Raw genomic sequence first — 15,337 nt, forward strand, 5'->3', positions numbered from 1 at the left:
GACTCGGCTAACCAAAGTGCCCCGGTGATAACCCGGTTTCCTATCCCGACCCCCCTTTCTTGAAGTTTAACAAAGAACCCAAACGAGCACGCACCTGGGAGAGCCACGCGTCCTCCTTCGCGTGGCTGGGCGAAACACGGTGTCGTTGGCCTCCTGGCTTAACAGCTACCTCCGTCCACTCCTCCTCGGGTTTCGGTCCGGCACCTTCTCCACTCCTGGTGTCGTCCACATCCAAGGATTCCGCCTTCCCGGTACTCCCCGTTCTCCTGGTCGCGTGGTCCTCCTGGCGTCTCAGTTCTTCCTCCCACGACGGACAACCGGCGTCTTCCTGGTCTCCTCTCATATGGTGAGAGGACGGTCCTGATAGGCCCGCAAAGTCAGGTGGTCCAGATGCGAAGCCGTCCTCTCGAGCACACAGGCTGTCCTTAAAGGGCCCGTAGTAATCCGCCTGTTGAGGAGACGGACAATCAGTTAGCCCTGCCGGGGCTGAGCACGGAACCCCCTGACAAACCCCTCCCCCAGACTTTTCCCGTTCGGGGGAAAGTGGATAGCGAGACAAGTAGTCAGCATTCGTTTGAGCCGTACCCTGTCGGTGACAAACTTCAAAGTCATACGGCTGCAGAGACAAAAACCAACGTAGAATGCGCTCATTTCGTCCCTTGTTCCGCTGGAGCCACTGCAAAGGGGCATGGTCAGAGTACAGCGTAAAGCGCCTACCGTCCAGATAATAATGAAGCTTTTCAATGCTCCACTTGACAGCAAGGCACTCCTTTTCAATGGTGGGATACACTGATTCTCTGGGGAAAAGTTTCCTGCTCAAATATAGGATTGGGCGCTCTCTACCCTCCTGATCTAATTGAGACAATACAGCCCCCAGACCTACCCCAGAAGCATCCGTTTGCAAATAGAAGGGCTTGTCGAAGTCAGGAGTGATTAAGACTGGAGCCGAGGAAAGAACATCCTTCAATGCCTGAAAAGCTGCCTGAGCCTGAGAGGAAGGTTGCTTGAAGGAAACAGAAGAGGCAGTCTTTTTCAACATATCGGTCAAAGGAGCAGACATTGTGGCAAAATGAGGTATAAATCGTCTGTAGTAACCTACCAACCCTAAAAAAGCTCGGAGGTCACGTCTATTACGAGGAAATTCCTGTTGTTGGATGGCTTTAACCTTTTCCTGTTGAGGAAACAACTGGCCGTTACCTAGCATGTACCCAAGGTATTTCACTTGGGAAAAAGCAAAGCGTGACTTTTTGGCATTGATATGGAGCCCTGCCTTTTCTAAAGCCATTAGGATTTGACTTAAGTGTTGCAAATGAGTCTGCCAATCAGGACTATGGATAACGATGTCATCAATGTATGCAGCCTCAAAATGTCCATAGGGGGCCAATACTGTGTCCATAAGACGTTGGAACGTAGCAGGGGCCCCATGAAGTCCAAAGGGTAAGACAGTGAAATGAAAGAGACCATCAGGGGTGGTGAACGCTGTCTTTTCCTGATCTTTCGGAGAAAGAGGCACCTGCCAATAGCCTTTGGTGAGGTCAATAGTTGTTATGTATTGAGCCTCCCCAAGGCGCTCTATCAACTCATCTACCCTAGGCAATGGATACCCGTCTTGTTTGGACACCTTGTTCACTGCCCTAAAGTCAATGCAAAACCTCTTGCTTCCGTCAGGCTTTGGCACCAAAACCACTGGGGAAGACCAGTTACTTTTGGAGGGTACAATGATCCCGGCTTCCAACATTTTCTGTACCTCCTCTTTTATCACTGATCTCCGTGCTTCGGGGACCCGATAGGGTTTCTGCTTTACTACCACCCCCGGGGCTGTTGGAATATGGTGTTCAGCCAAAGTGGTTCTACCTGGCTGATCCGAGAATATAGCCTGGTGTTTTAACATTAACTCCTGCAATCCTTTTTTCTTAGACTCAGTAAGGTCAGGATTTATCACTGCATGTTCGATGGTATGAACAGGTGGGGTTGCCAGAGACACAGTCACATGAGATTTTGGCGGGGTACCTAACCACTTTTTCAGCAGATTTATATGGTAAATCTGTGTTCGGGAGGGTGATATCTGTAACGTATACGTTGTTCTGCCTATTTTCTTGATTATCTGAAAAGGACCTTGCCACTCCTTCCTAAGTTTGTGTGTGGATGTAGGAAGTAGGACCAAAGCCCAGTCTCCAACGTCCAACTCTCTCCACTTTTTGCCTTTATCATAAAAGGTCTTTTGTTTGTCCTGCGCTTTTTCTAGTGTTTCATAAGACAGGGTCCTCAACTTGTGCAACCGGGACTTCAACTGCTGGGAGTAATCCAACAACTCTTCAGCGTCTTTTGAGCTAGTTTTCTCCCAACTATCCCTGGTTATTTCAAGCAACGTACGGGGTTTCCTACCAAACAGTAACTCGAAGGGGGTGGTCCCTAAACTACTTTGGTACTGGCTTCTTAACACATACAAAGCCAAAGGTAGTAGTTGGTCCCACTGTTTACCATCTCCGGTCAAAAGCTTCTTCAGAGTGGTTTTGATTAACCCATTGTAGCGTTCTACCAGACCATCGGTTTGGGGATGGTATACCGATGTACGAAGATGTTTGATATTGAGGATAGTACAGACCTGTTTCATAAGGCGAGACACGAATGGTGTCCCTTGGTCTGTTAGAAGTTCTTTAGGAAACCCCATCCGTGTGAACAACTCTACCAATTTTTGTGAAATGGCACTAGTGGTGGCTGCTCGTAATGGGAATGCCTCAGGATAACGAGTAGCATAATCAACTATTACCATAACATATTGGTAACCTCGGTGTGATTTCGGTAAGGGTCCTATGATGTCTAATCCTATCCTTTCAAAGGGCTTACCAATGATTGGAAGTGGGACAAGGGGTACCTTAGGGGGAATGTACGGGTTCCTTTTCTGACAGATCTGGCACTCTTGACAGTATTTCTTCACTTGTGCATACACCCCGGGCCAATAGAAATGCTCAACTATTGAATTAGTGGTCTTTTCGGCACCCGAATGACCTGCTAACAGATGCGCATGAGCATAAAACATTACTTGCTCACGGAACATGGTAGGGACGATTAGTTGGGGTGTAGCCTGACTCTGCCCTATCCTGTATAGAAGACCATTTTGTTCTACAAAACAAGGATAAGTAAGGGTGTTCTGACTCTTATTATCCTGCGCGTTTTTCCAAGCGGAAGCCAAGGAGGCATCATTCAACTGTGCCGCCCGAAAGTTGGTATCGGTGGACCAAGGTTCTTCTGCTAACAGACCTTCACTAACCCCTCTTCTATCTTGCTTCTCTAAAACTTCTGCCATCAAAGTAGAAAACCACTTATTATCTGTGCCTATAATAAGCGGTTCAGGGAGATCAGGAAGGACTCCTACTTCACACTGTACCTGGGTTCCCTTTTCGGTTGTAATCATGACTCTAGCTAGGGAATAAGTACGGATATCCCCATGCACACACTTTATCCGTACACTACGGTTCAATAGCAAAGAGGAACTGTTCAGAGTGTCTTTCCGTATTACCGAATGGCGACACCCTGAGTCTAGCAGGGCACGGGTTCTCTTACCGTCTACCAAGACACTTACATAAAATGCGGGACCAGTCTCTTGTGCATATAAGAGAGCACGCGGAGCATACCCCACTTCCATGGGCTCTTCCTCCTTCTCTCTTTTTTTCCGACAGTATTTGGCAATATGTCCCCACTCGCCGCATTCATAACACTGAGGGCTCGTAAAGACCGGTGGTTCAGGCTTCAACGGTTTGGGCTTTATGGGCGGAGGCTCATTTGTCGGTTTGTACGTTTTTTTTTCTGGTTTTACAAAGTTTTTATTCACAACAGGTTTTTCGGTTTCGCGAAAAGCTGGCCTAGTTTGAGCTCTCGCATAGGAATTCGCCATTTCAATAGCGTGTTCCAGGGTCAAACCTGCATGCTGCCGCAGCCATCGTTGTGTTCCATAGGGCAATGCTTCAAGAAATTGTTCCAAATAGATTTTATTCATGACATTTTCGATATTTCCTTCCTGTGGCTTTAACCACCTATCGGCAGCGTCTTTCAGTTTATAAAAAAGAGTTTTGGGAGCATCAGTGGGAGTTCCTCTTTCTTGTCGAAACTTTAACCGATGAGTCTCATCATCGACTCCCAATCTATCAAGGATGATTTGTTTCACATGTCCGTAAGCTGCAGTTCCATCCTTGTTTGCTAATTGATAAGCTGCCTGGGCTTCTCCCGTAAGAAGAGGTGCTAAATAAAAGGGCCATCTCTCACCCGGCCATGCACTAGCTCGGGCTGCCCTTTCGAAATTCAAAAAAAATGAAACGGGATCGTCTCCTGGAGTGTATTTTTGGAGCGGCACTACTGCCCCTGGTGGGTGTGCAGCTCTGCTTTGACCCAACACTGCCAGCAATTGAGTTTGACCCTCCGATAATTTTGTAAGGTGATCTGCCTGGGTCTGTATAGACGCGGTGAACGTGGCTCTATCACTGTCCGCTTGCTCGTTAGACCGGTTAATTGCCCACTCTAGCTTGGACTGGCCTTCACTTAACTGGGTTAGTAAGGTCTCCATCTTGTTTATTTCAGACGGAATGTCTCCTGGCTGGCTCGCCACTTGTCACCTTTCGGTTACAAGAATGGAAGGAGCCAAGACTAGAGGGCGACTGTTTATCTGATTTATTGGGATTACAGTTTGTAAGACACCAACTCAAAATCCTTATTGTAAGATGCAAAGTCAGTCGCAAGGTCGTTGTCCTCGGGACACTTCCTGGGGTACTTCCTGGGGCACGTCTTGGGTCAAGGTCCGGGAGTCTCCAGCACATGAAAAGGAAAGAATAATAGGTGGCTTTTAGTGTCGTGCTCCGACTTACTAGAATACTCGGAAACAGGGAGGGGGTGAGGGATAAAGGAATAACCACCACCACATTCAGTGCTCTGTGTTTGACTCGGCTAACCAAAGTGCCCCGGTGATAACCCGGTTTCCTATCCCGACCCCCCTTTCTTGAAGTTTAACAAAGAACCCAAACGAGCACGCACCTGGGAGAGCCACGCGTCCTCCTTCGCGTGGCTGGGCGAAACACGGTGCCGTTGGCCTCCTGGCTTAACAGCTACCTCCGTCCACTCCTCCTCGGGTTTCGGTCCGGCACCTTCTCCACTCCTGGTGTCGTCCACATCCAAGGATTCCGCCTTCCCGGTACTCCCCGTTCTCCTGGTCGCGTGGTCCTCCTGGCGTCTCAGTTCTTCCTCCCACGACGGACAACCGGCGTCTTCCTGGTCTCCTCTCATATGGTGAGAGGACGGTCCTGATAGGCCCGCAAAGTCAGGTGGTCCAGATGCGAAGCCGTCCTCTCGAGCACACAGGCTGTCCTTAAAGGGCCCGTAGTAATCCGCCTGTTGAGGAGACGGACAATCAGTTAGCCCTGCCGGGGCTGAGCACGGAACCCCCTGACAGTATGGCTACACCCAGAGCATAACAAGAATATCATGCCATTTGTTGCTCGCCCACCTAGCCAACCCGCGGCTAAGCATGGGTACTCTCTGGAAGGTGCAGTTCCTGTAAAACTATATTTAGAACCCTACCTAAGAATTGAGTAGATATCACCTGCCTACGGTATAGGATGATCGCGTGCTATCTCTCAATTAGCAAACGGATGTCCCAAGCGGGGAGCAGAAAAATGAGTAACTAAGCCCACAGAAAATGTAAAATAATAAATATATCAAAAATGCTTTATACAAAAATATTTTATTAAAGGTAGAGAAATCTATCAATATTTTCAGTAGTTTTTATAATATTTTTACATATATAATAGAACAAATCAATTAAAGCGAACGTACATATTCTTCTTCAGAATGCACCCACAAAAACAATAATCTATCTCAAAACTGTACCCCAGTCCAAGTGAATTAAGACAAAATAATTGTTATTAAAATCATCAACAATATTGCACAACGCCACTCTCTCATAAAGTCAGTCCTACCACAATCATATCCATGCATCTGCCATATTGTGAAACCACCCACAATTGCCATGTGCTGTGTCTGTAATTGTTATACAGTGATAGTTTTTATCTGAAATGCAATGAGTATCTATCTCTGTTATGCAGATAACCAAGCATGCTTATATACATGTTCTTCAGTTAAAAAAATATATTCCATGTACTTATGAAAAGAGGAAAGTAAGTTGGAAATATTTAAACAAATCTCTTTCTTCTCGTTCTTTCCTGCGTGGTTCCTGTCATAGAATGTGCCGACATGCGTTTTGGTGAAGGGCTTCAATGCAGCCACCACCTTCTTCAGGGCACAAGAAAGATGGAGAAAAGAGGATTCCACATGGGTGGTGGGGGAGAAACCGGGTGCCAAAAAAGGGGCGAAAATCAGAGCTCCCATTAAAGACGAAGAATGACCCTTGGCGTTTATACAAGGTCAATATCAACGTATGATGCGGCTTCAAGCTGAGAAGCTGGATACCTTAGATAAGAGATCCTTAATGTACTTGGGTGAGAGAGACTTTGTAGGAAGAAAACAAACACCCAGCTCGGGGCGTAATGGATACCCAGCCCGGGTGAGTCAGTCCTGGGGCCAGAGCCCCCTCTAGGGTGGTCGATAGACGTGGGGCCCCAGGAGGCGTCAAGGATATAGGAGCCAGAGATGATCTGGCTGTAAGAAGAAGATATCCATGGGGCTCTGACAGGAATTTCCGGTGCCAGCGATCTGCTCCAAACAAATCAAGAGTGCCTGTAAAAACCAAATCTCCACTGAGTGTCTTTGCAGATACACTAACACTTTTCGCACTTTATTGCAGTCATTGAGACCACGTATATTCCAGGTGATAACCTTAACTGAGTGCACACAAAGCAACACAACAGACTGGGGGTCTCAATTGCAGAGGCAACATTTGCCATGACCCACATAGTGATATTGCACTGGGTAGTCTAAAAGGAAAAAGGGGAGGGGAAGGAAAGGGAAGGGAATAAAGCAGCCAACGGGCCACAACCATCAATGTCCCATAAACATTTCACCCACTACCTGCTCACAGTCCCACCTCCCACTGCATTAACACAGTCTGCAGCCATCAGAATAATATTTATCCCAGGTTCATACCCTCTTACCAAGAGTAGAGTAAACAGAACAGTGCTCCACAGGTGCCTCACGTGCATGGACACCAAGGCTATGTGAGGGACGGCCAAGCCTCTGGAGTCAATGATAGATATAAAGATAGATTGCAAATCAGTGTCATCTCATCCTATTGGTAGGGAGCAGAGGATTTGCTATTGTCACTGAGTTTGTCCACATTCGCCATCTTGGAGGCAGGTAGAATGCTAATCTTCGTTATCTGGGAATCTGTAAAATAATAGGGCCCGATTCACAGAACTAACTTAAGACAAAATCCTAAACTTACTACCATTTTGGTATTCACAGAAGGCACTTACTCATTTTGGTATTCACAGAAGTTAGGACTCCTAACTTTAGGACTCCTAAACTGAGAAAAATCCTAACTTTAAGACTTTCGGTATTCGCAGAAGGCATTTAGGAGTCCTAAAGTTAGGGCTCCTAACTCCTGTGAATACCAAAATGAGTAAGTGCCTTCTGTGAATACCAAAATTGTAGTAAGTTTAGGATTTTGTCTTAAGTTAGTTCTGTGAATCGGGCCCCTTGTCTTTCCCCTGGTGGAGAATTCGCAGCTTGGCAGGACACTACAGGTAATTTTTTGTGTCGGTGCTCTGAAGGACCTGTTCCACTGGTAAAAAGTCTCGCCTAGCAGCCTGCACCGCCATTGTGGAGTCTGGATAAATTGATGATTGATTTACCTGATATTGCAATGAGCACCTTTCACCAGCCAGGCAACCAGCCTTGCTAAATTAGAGGTACCGAGACATCTCAGTACCTGTAATTTAACAGCGGGCAATGATAGGTCAGGCTGGCATCCCAAGCAGAGGCCTCTGGTCCAGGGAGGGATGGGCACCACCCACAGAGATCATAGCTGCGAGGGCTTCTCCAAATAGAGCTCTTAACATGCCCTCCACATAATCCTCCATTCTGCCCATTCCCGTGAATTCGGGTACTCCAATGATCTGAAGGTTATTCCTTCTTGATCTAGCCTCAAAGTCTGTATTCTTTATTCATTTGACCTCTAACACCTTCTCCATGTGGAACAGATTTTCGTGGTCTACTGGCTGTCTTCCACCACGGAGGTATAGTATTCAAGATGCTCTATTCGATCGTCCTGTTTGCCAACTTTTTCTTTGAGGCGGTTGAATCTATCCGCTAGGTCAATTTTCGTCAATTTTCGTCAATCGCCTTGATGCTTTGTTTCAACTCCAAGCACATAGTTCTTATCTATTGCTCAGGGGAAAGGGGGGGCCCACTCGGTTCAGATAGGTCGCGGGGGAATTCCATCATGCATGTCTGCCTCCGGTGCTCGATTGTCCGCTTAGCCTGTTTTGCATCTCTTTTTCTCATCATCTAAGAGTTCAGGCTTCGCGTGTGCTGCTATCAGGCTGGCCATGTGACGTGATGCTCAAGCGCCAGTCAGCCCTGGCCGCCTCTGAAACTACCCAGTGTACAATGTGCAGCATGGGAATGTGCAGGTCTACTTGCCAAGCAGTTTACAGAGTCTTTGTAGCACGTAGCTGGGTGCAGAGCAGGGCGCCCTAGCGGTCTTAATGGACAATGTCAGTTCCTCCCATTGCAACACAGGGCACCCTCCAGCACATGTGCAAGGTTTATAAATGTAGGCAAGGAAATAGTAGCTGATCAGTGCATATGTGGTAGCCAATTAGGAGGGAGTTCTGCATTGAAACAACAAGCCGCTGACTGCACAGTTCAATCTTGGATAGTGGCTGTCGCCCACAGAATGGCACACTCTGTAGCTGCATTGCAGGCCGCCTCCGAGATGCACCCACAGTCGTCCTGTGCACTCACTGCTGCTCACCTGGGAATCTGCTGGGTATTCTCTCGCAAGGCCGCGCAGGCCCGCCACGCAGTTTTTAAAATTTTTATTTTTTATTTTTACAGAGGTTTATATAGCGCGAACTTGACCCGAATCGGGTAATAGAGCGCTTTACATAGCACCAGTTGCACTACATGAGGAAACATTTTTTTCTTGGGCACAGGGAGATAAAGTGATTTGCCAAGAATCACAGGATGTATAGCGTCATTGCCGAGACTCGAACCCATTTCCCCAGATTCGCGGTCGACTGCCCCAGCCTTTAGGCCAACTCCCCCAATTGGACCCGCAGCAGGGCGGTCAGGCTTTCTATTTCACCTGCAAGGATATTAACAAGAAACTGGCCCGCAGAAGCATCCCACCTCATCATTTGGATGCACCAGGCACACGACCTCTAGTTTCTCTGCTGCCAACTCTCCCGATCCTGGACTTTTTGGAACCCCGCCACTAGTCGCAATCCACACGTGCCCATAGCAGCAGTCACAACCAGGGCCCGTCTTGCCCCAGATCAGCAGGGCAGCCTTACTCTGTGCAGAAGCAATATCCCGTCAGCCGCCAAGTCCCTCCAATACTTTGTCAGGCCGCCATGCTGTCCCTCAAGTTGGTAGCTCCAGGCCAACAGGCTGATGCGTCCGGGCCAGCTACCTCGCACCACAGATTGCACGTTCTGCATACCAGCTCAGGGTCAAACTAGGCCTGATCTCGCAGTGGGACATGGCTCAATTTATACATGATAATTAATGGATAAATCACTCTGGCCGGCACAGCCTCACTGAATGGAGGCAATCTTGCAGCCGGGCTCTCTAGCGTCCCTCCCCACCTTTGAGAGAGGTTTAAAGGCTTTAGACTTGTGTTTACACTTTCTTTTGCTAGGGCCAAAGGGGTCTTGAGAAGGGTCTGAATAGGAGGTACGCGTAGTTATATCTACTGGTTTAGTCATTGGTACCTAATAGAAATTACCAGATATTATGTTTATATGGTCCCTATGATATGATTTAGCCAGTAAGCCCCCTTGTTTAGGGGGCCAGGAGGCCCCATTTGCCGGTATCCTTCTCTGGTCCTCCAGAAGACCCAGCATCTTCGGACGTGATTTGTTGCACTTTACAAATAGATATAATATAACATTGCATTGCCTATACCCGATGTCTCAGCGCTTAGCTCTTCAGATGGCTCAAAGGGGTTGAAGAGCTTTGGATTTTGCTTTGGCTAATGCTTTGTCCACTGACTGCTGGACTGAGTTGCCAGGGCTTAACGTCGTTATCTAGATAATTTTCATAACAGTCATGAGAGCCCTCAACATCAAAATAAGATTGATCCATATTAACAATATGTTACCAGTCCTAGAAAGATTAATCAGGAGACAAATCCTCAGGGACGTCAACAGAGTATTAGTTACTGATGATTACCAGAAACTGAAAGAAGGCGTGGAGGGGGTGGAGTTGCTCTGGGAGGCACCCACATTTGAATTACTACAACCCTTTCTATAATAAGATATGGCAGCTGTGGGACAAATGACACTGAATGGAAGTAGCCAGCAAGTCCATTCACAAACTCTCTCCAACTTGCAGAGTGCAAAAAAACTTGTCCCACACTGGGTTTGAGCTCTGATCAGCAAGCACTAGGCACCGGTCAAATTACTATGCCCCGAGCGAGACGTCACTCTCCGACAAGCCAGAGCTGACCCACTGGGGCTCGCTCACCGAGAGCTGGCAGTAAAAAGTGGGCCATGCAACTATGCTGTGATAGGGGGCTTATAAAGCGCATGGCGACCCGGAGGCATCCCAGCGCTGGCGGACAGAAAGAACCACTAAACCAAGATCAGAAGCGTCATCTAAGAGGTCAGTTCCTAAACAGCCAGATCTTAGGGGATTTCGGAAGCTCAACTCATTATTCATGGATCGAGTGGCCAGAGGGAGACGTTCCACAGTTTGGCTACGTTGAAGCCAAAAGACCGTCCTTCACTTTGAGCTCTTCTGACAGTGGACAGTGGTATAATATGAGTTGGTAGGTCTAAGAAGCCTTTTCGAGGAGTAGGTAGTGACCAGTTGGTGAGAGATGGGAGTGCCACTCTCATGAAAGACTCAGGAACGAAGCACCTCACGAACAAAGGAGCGCAGCCAGCCCAAAACTCCTGCTCCATGATGAAAACTGCAGTGGCGGTTAAATGCGCGCATGTGGAAGCAAAAAAGCCCACACAAAAACATGGATCAAAGGTGTGAAGTGGCGTCGGAAACCATTGTCGATCTCTGCTGAAGAAGGTGAAAGTGTCTGGTGGAATCCAAAGGTGGATCCAGGATGTGAAGTACCTGCCAGCAGAGTCTTTGCCACTCAGGAATGACCAGGAGGCACAGAAGTCGAATGTCGGGTGCTGCAGGAGAGCTGGCGGTGACCTTGAACTGAGCTGTGTGGACAGGATGACTCTGTTGAAAACCAGGAGCCATTCACAAGCTGTCCCACATCGGATGTCAAGAGTTGAGGGGTCGGTGTCTGTCGGTAGCACCAACAATCCTTGGCAACTGCAACCAATGTGGAAAGCGAAAAAGGTGCACTGCTGGGACCAGCAAGGTCCAAGTGACTCACCACAAACAGGGGAGTTGGAGTAGTCCCTGAGCAATCATCGGACCCCACTTGAACCAAAGAAGACCCTCAAGAGGACCCACAGGCCGGAGGCACTGGAGTCGCAAGAGTACCTTGAGCAGCTCACCAAACATGCAGGCCCACGGTGCAAGAGATGTGGTGAGGACAAAGAACTTGGTCACAGGAGATGCTTGTGGTAGAGGCTACTTGGAGCCCGAAGGTCTCTGAAGAAGAGAGCCAACACAGCTTTGCAATGACAAGTTGATGGGGGGCACAAGGGTTTGGCTCCTGGGGCTCCGTTGAGGGATACTGGCCTCAAACTCGCTGAGAAGACAGTGCAGGCCTCAAGGGAGTTGTAGAATCACAATCTGTGTTGCTGAGCCTTTCGGAGTCCATGGGAGCCCAGGAGCAGCAAACCGGTTTGCTTGGTTGCGGTGCCTGCAGATGCAGGGGAGTGACTCCTTCACTTCAAGGGAGATTCCTTCAGGTGTCTCAGATGTCCACAGGCCTTGGAAAGTTCCTGTATGGACCAGCAGCAGCAGGAGTCTTCCCAGTTGCAGTCTGGGTGCTCAGAGCAAAGTCCAGCAAAGTTCAGAGTGCCCAGACAGTCGAAGATGAAGTTGTGACTTGACCTGAATCTTGTCCCACGATGAATCCAGGGCCCCATTCACAGGTAAGCCCTTAAGTACCCTAAGGAAAGGGTTGGGATGATTCAGGGGTCCCTCTCAGAGGAGCGGCTCCCATGTCCTTTGTACAGTTTTGTACCAAAGTGGGAGCCAGCGGCTCCCTGAACTGGTTTGAACTGGAGTGCGCTAGGTAGGGCAAGTGCCCCCACTCTGCCCCAACACACTAAACCAGGTATGGGAGGTGGTCATACCCATCTGTGACAGGATGCCTATTGTTCTGCCTTCCGTTGTCCAAGCTTGGCTCAGCAGCAGGAGGACAGAAACAGGTCTTTGGTCGGCAGCAGCCCTTGCTTGCTGTCTGGTTCTGGAAGACGGTTACAGGGAGTACTGAGAGTCTCCCGGAGGAGCTTTACAGATACCAAACACAACAGGGTTCATTCCAGTCAGTTTAGAGATGGTCAACGCGTAATGACGCATGACCACTCTATATATCGTAATGGCTGATGCACTGACAACCCGAGAGAATGGTTGTAGCACCCTGCCTTCAAGTTTGAAAAGCCTACTAAAGGGGTGACTTATACGTTTTAAGTGCAGTGACCTCAGATATAGGGAAACCTATATCTGTTGTAAGTGGTGCAAGTACCAACTTACACAGGCTGCAATGGCAGGCCTGCAGTCACAATTTGAGTGGTCTCTCCTGGGTAGCATAATACATGCTGCAGCCCAGGGGAGAACCCTGGTGTAACTCTGCCCTGGGTATCACAGTACTATATACTAGGAACTTATAAGGGTACACCAGTAGCCAATCTGGGGTGTACCTAAGTACTCGAGCACACAGAGGAGTACCTAAGTACTCACCATAACCAATTTAGGGGAGAAAGCACAGAGGCTGGGGTCCTGATTAGCAGGATCCCAGTTAGACTAGTCAGAAACAGCATAGCACCAGTGGGAGCAGTTGGCCTTTTATATGATGTCCACTAATTAAAGTGGGCACCTTGCACCAGTGCAGGCACAAGAGTCGTGAGGAGACTTCGAGCAGTGTAACAAAGCAGCAGCCCACGGAGCACTCAGTGCGAGGAGGCTGAAGATCTTTGTAGGAAATGGTGCAAGAGGTTGTGGCTAATCAGAGCCCAGTGCACTGGTTTCACAAACGCCAACAAGCATATGCACCTGCAAAAGTACCCGATGCACAGGGGTATGGGTTATGCATCCCCCACAAGGGATTCTGACCTAAAACTTGGTTAGAGGGCAGCTCGGACCCTAGGGACTTGGAAACCCACCTCCTGTGTTGCTGGAGTCTTCGGAGTCCATAGGAGCTCAGGAGCAGCAAACCGGTCAGTTGAGATATGGTGCCTGGGGTTGCAGGGGAGTGACTCCTTCACTCCAAGGGAGAAATCTTCAGGTGTCCTTGATGCTCCACAGGTCCTGCACAGAGCCTGTATGGTGGAAGGGAACAGACGATGCTTCAGACTGAGAGGGAGATGAAGTAGGGCCCAAACGAAGCCCAGCGAAGTCCAGAAGGTCCTGAAAGTCAAAGTTCAGTGGTTTCTGGTTCAGAATCTTGTCCACGTCGAATCTAGGGTCCTACATCCAGGTACGCCCTTTTGTACCCATGGCAGAGGGTTGGACAGATTCAGGTGACCCTCCCAAGGGAAGGTCAGGACAGAGCAGTTTTGCGCCAGCTCCCAGCTCCCAGGACTGGTTTGGACTGGACAAAGCAAAGGGACACCAAATATGCCCCTCATGCAGTCTTTTGGTCAATGACAAGCACACCCACCCAGCCCTAGTACACTAAATCCTGTCTGGGAGGTGGTCACACCTCCCTGTGACAGGATGCCTATTGTTCCGCCTTCCTCTGCTTGAGCTTGACTCTGCAGCAGGAAGGCAGATATGTGTCTCTGGTCTGCAGAAACCCTTTTGTCTGCTCGGGACTAGAAGGCTGGTACCAGGAACACCAGCGACCTCACAAAGCTTGTTTCTGTGGGGTGGAATCATACCTCCCCCACTGTGGGGATATGATTCCACAATGTTTGATACTAAACATGATAGGGTTTCTTTCAGCCATTTTAGATTTGGTCATTACGCTGTTGCTTAATGCCACTCTATATATGGTAAATGGCTGATACACTGACAATCCGGGAGAATGGACTCCGTAGGCTGCAGGGGTGTTCTGCTCATGCAGGGACACCCTCTCACTTAGAACCAAACACCCTGCCTTCAGGATTGTTAAGGCTTGCTATAGGTGTGACCTATAGGTTTTACGTGCAGTGACCCTTAGATATAGGAAACCTATATCTAAAGTAAGAGGTGCATGCACCATCTTACACAGGATGCAATGGCAGGTCTGTAGTTCCATTGTGAATGGCCTCTCAAGGGTGGCTTAATACGTGCTTAAGGCCATGGGAGGCCTGTGGGGTGCTGATGCCCTGGGTACATGGGTACCATATACCAGGGACTGACAAGGGTACCCCAGTATCCAATCTGGGATGTACCTAAGATCATGGCATAACAGTTTAGGGAGAAAGCAGATAGCCTGGGGTCCTGATTAGCAGGATCCCAGTCAGAATAGTCAAAAACAGCCTTACACTAAGCAAAAAGTGGGGGTGACCATAAGAAGCAGATCCTACTTTACTACAAATAGGCAATAAGTGGGGGTGATCATAAAAGCAGATCCTACTTTCCTACATTACTGTATAAAGGACCCAGCAGTAATACACACCTACAGCTCTGGACTGTCTATGTACGTATCTCTATATATCCAGCGCCTATGAGTTTGGCTGATTATTTAATACACTTTGCATATAATACAGCATGGACTTAATCATTTGGCACTAGGTGCAGAAGTATGTGCTCTGTGTGTTGTCCTGCATGGAGGTACACAGGACTTTAGGTGATCCATGTATTGCCCCAAGAATTGGAATGCCCTACCCCTGAAATCATACTGAACCCCTCACCTGCTCAACACATTTCTGTCTTAGAATCCACAAACTCTACTCCTGGACACACCGTGTCCCTCAGTCTGCACGCATGCTTATCTCTCTGCATATTATGTCCTTATTTTTGGCTTTTGTCCGTCTTGGACCTTTTGGTGGTTTCTCTTGAGGATTCTGTCATAACTTGTTCCATCCCTGATGATGGTTGTACTTTATTCTACCTGTCTCCTTGCACCTTGTAAAGCGCTCTGATGCCCGCAAAGGTC

General features: G+C 48.4%; 1 protein-coding gene across 4 annotated transcripts in view; it reads left to right on the plus strand.

Moving 5' to 3' along the window:
* Positions 1-15,337, plus strand: part of SERPING1 (serpin family G member 1) — a 149,093-nt gene that overhangs the window by 79,850 nt on the left and 53,906 nt on the right. The gene's annotated exons all lie outside the window — the stretch shown is intronic.

The sequence above is a fragment of the Lissotriton vulgaris genome, chromosome 1_2 (genome assembly GCF_964263255.1).
Source record: "Lissotriton vulgaris chromosome 1_2, aLisVul1.2, whole genome shotgun sequence".
Classification (NCBI taxonomy): Eukaryota; Metazoa; Chordata; class Amphibia; order Caudata; family Salamandridae; genus Lissotriton; species Lissotriton vulgaris.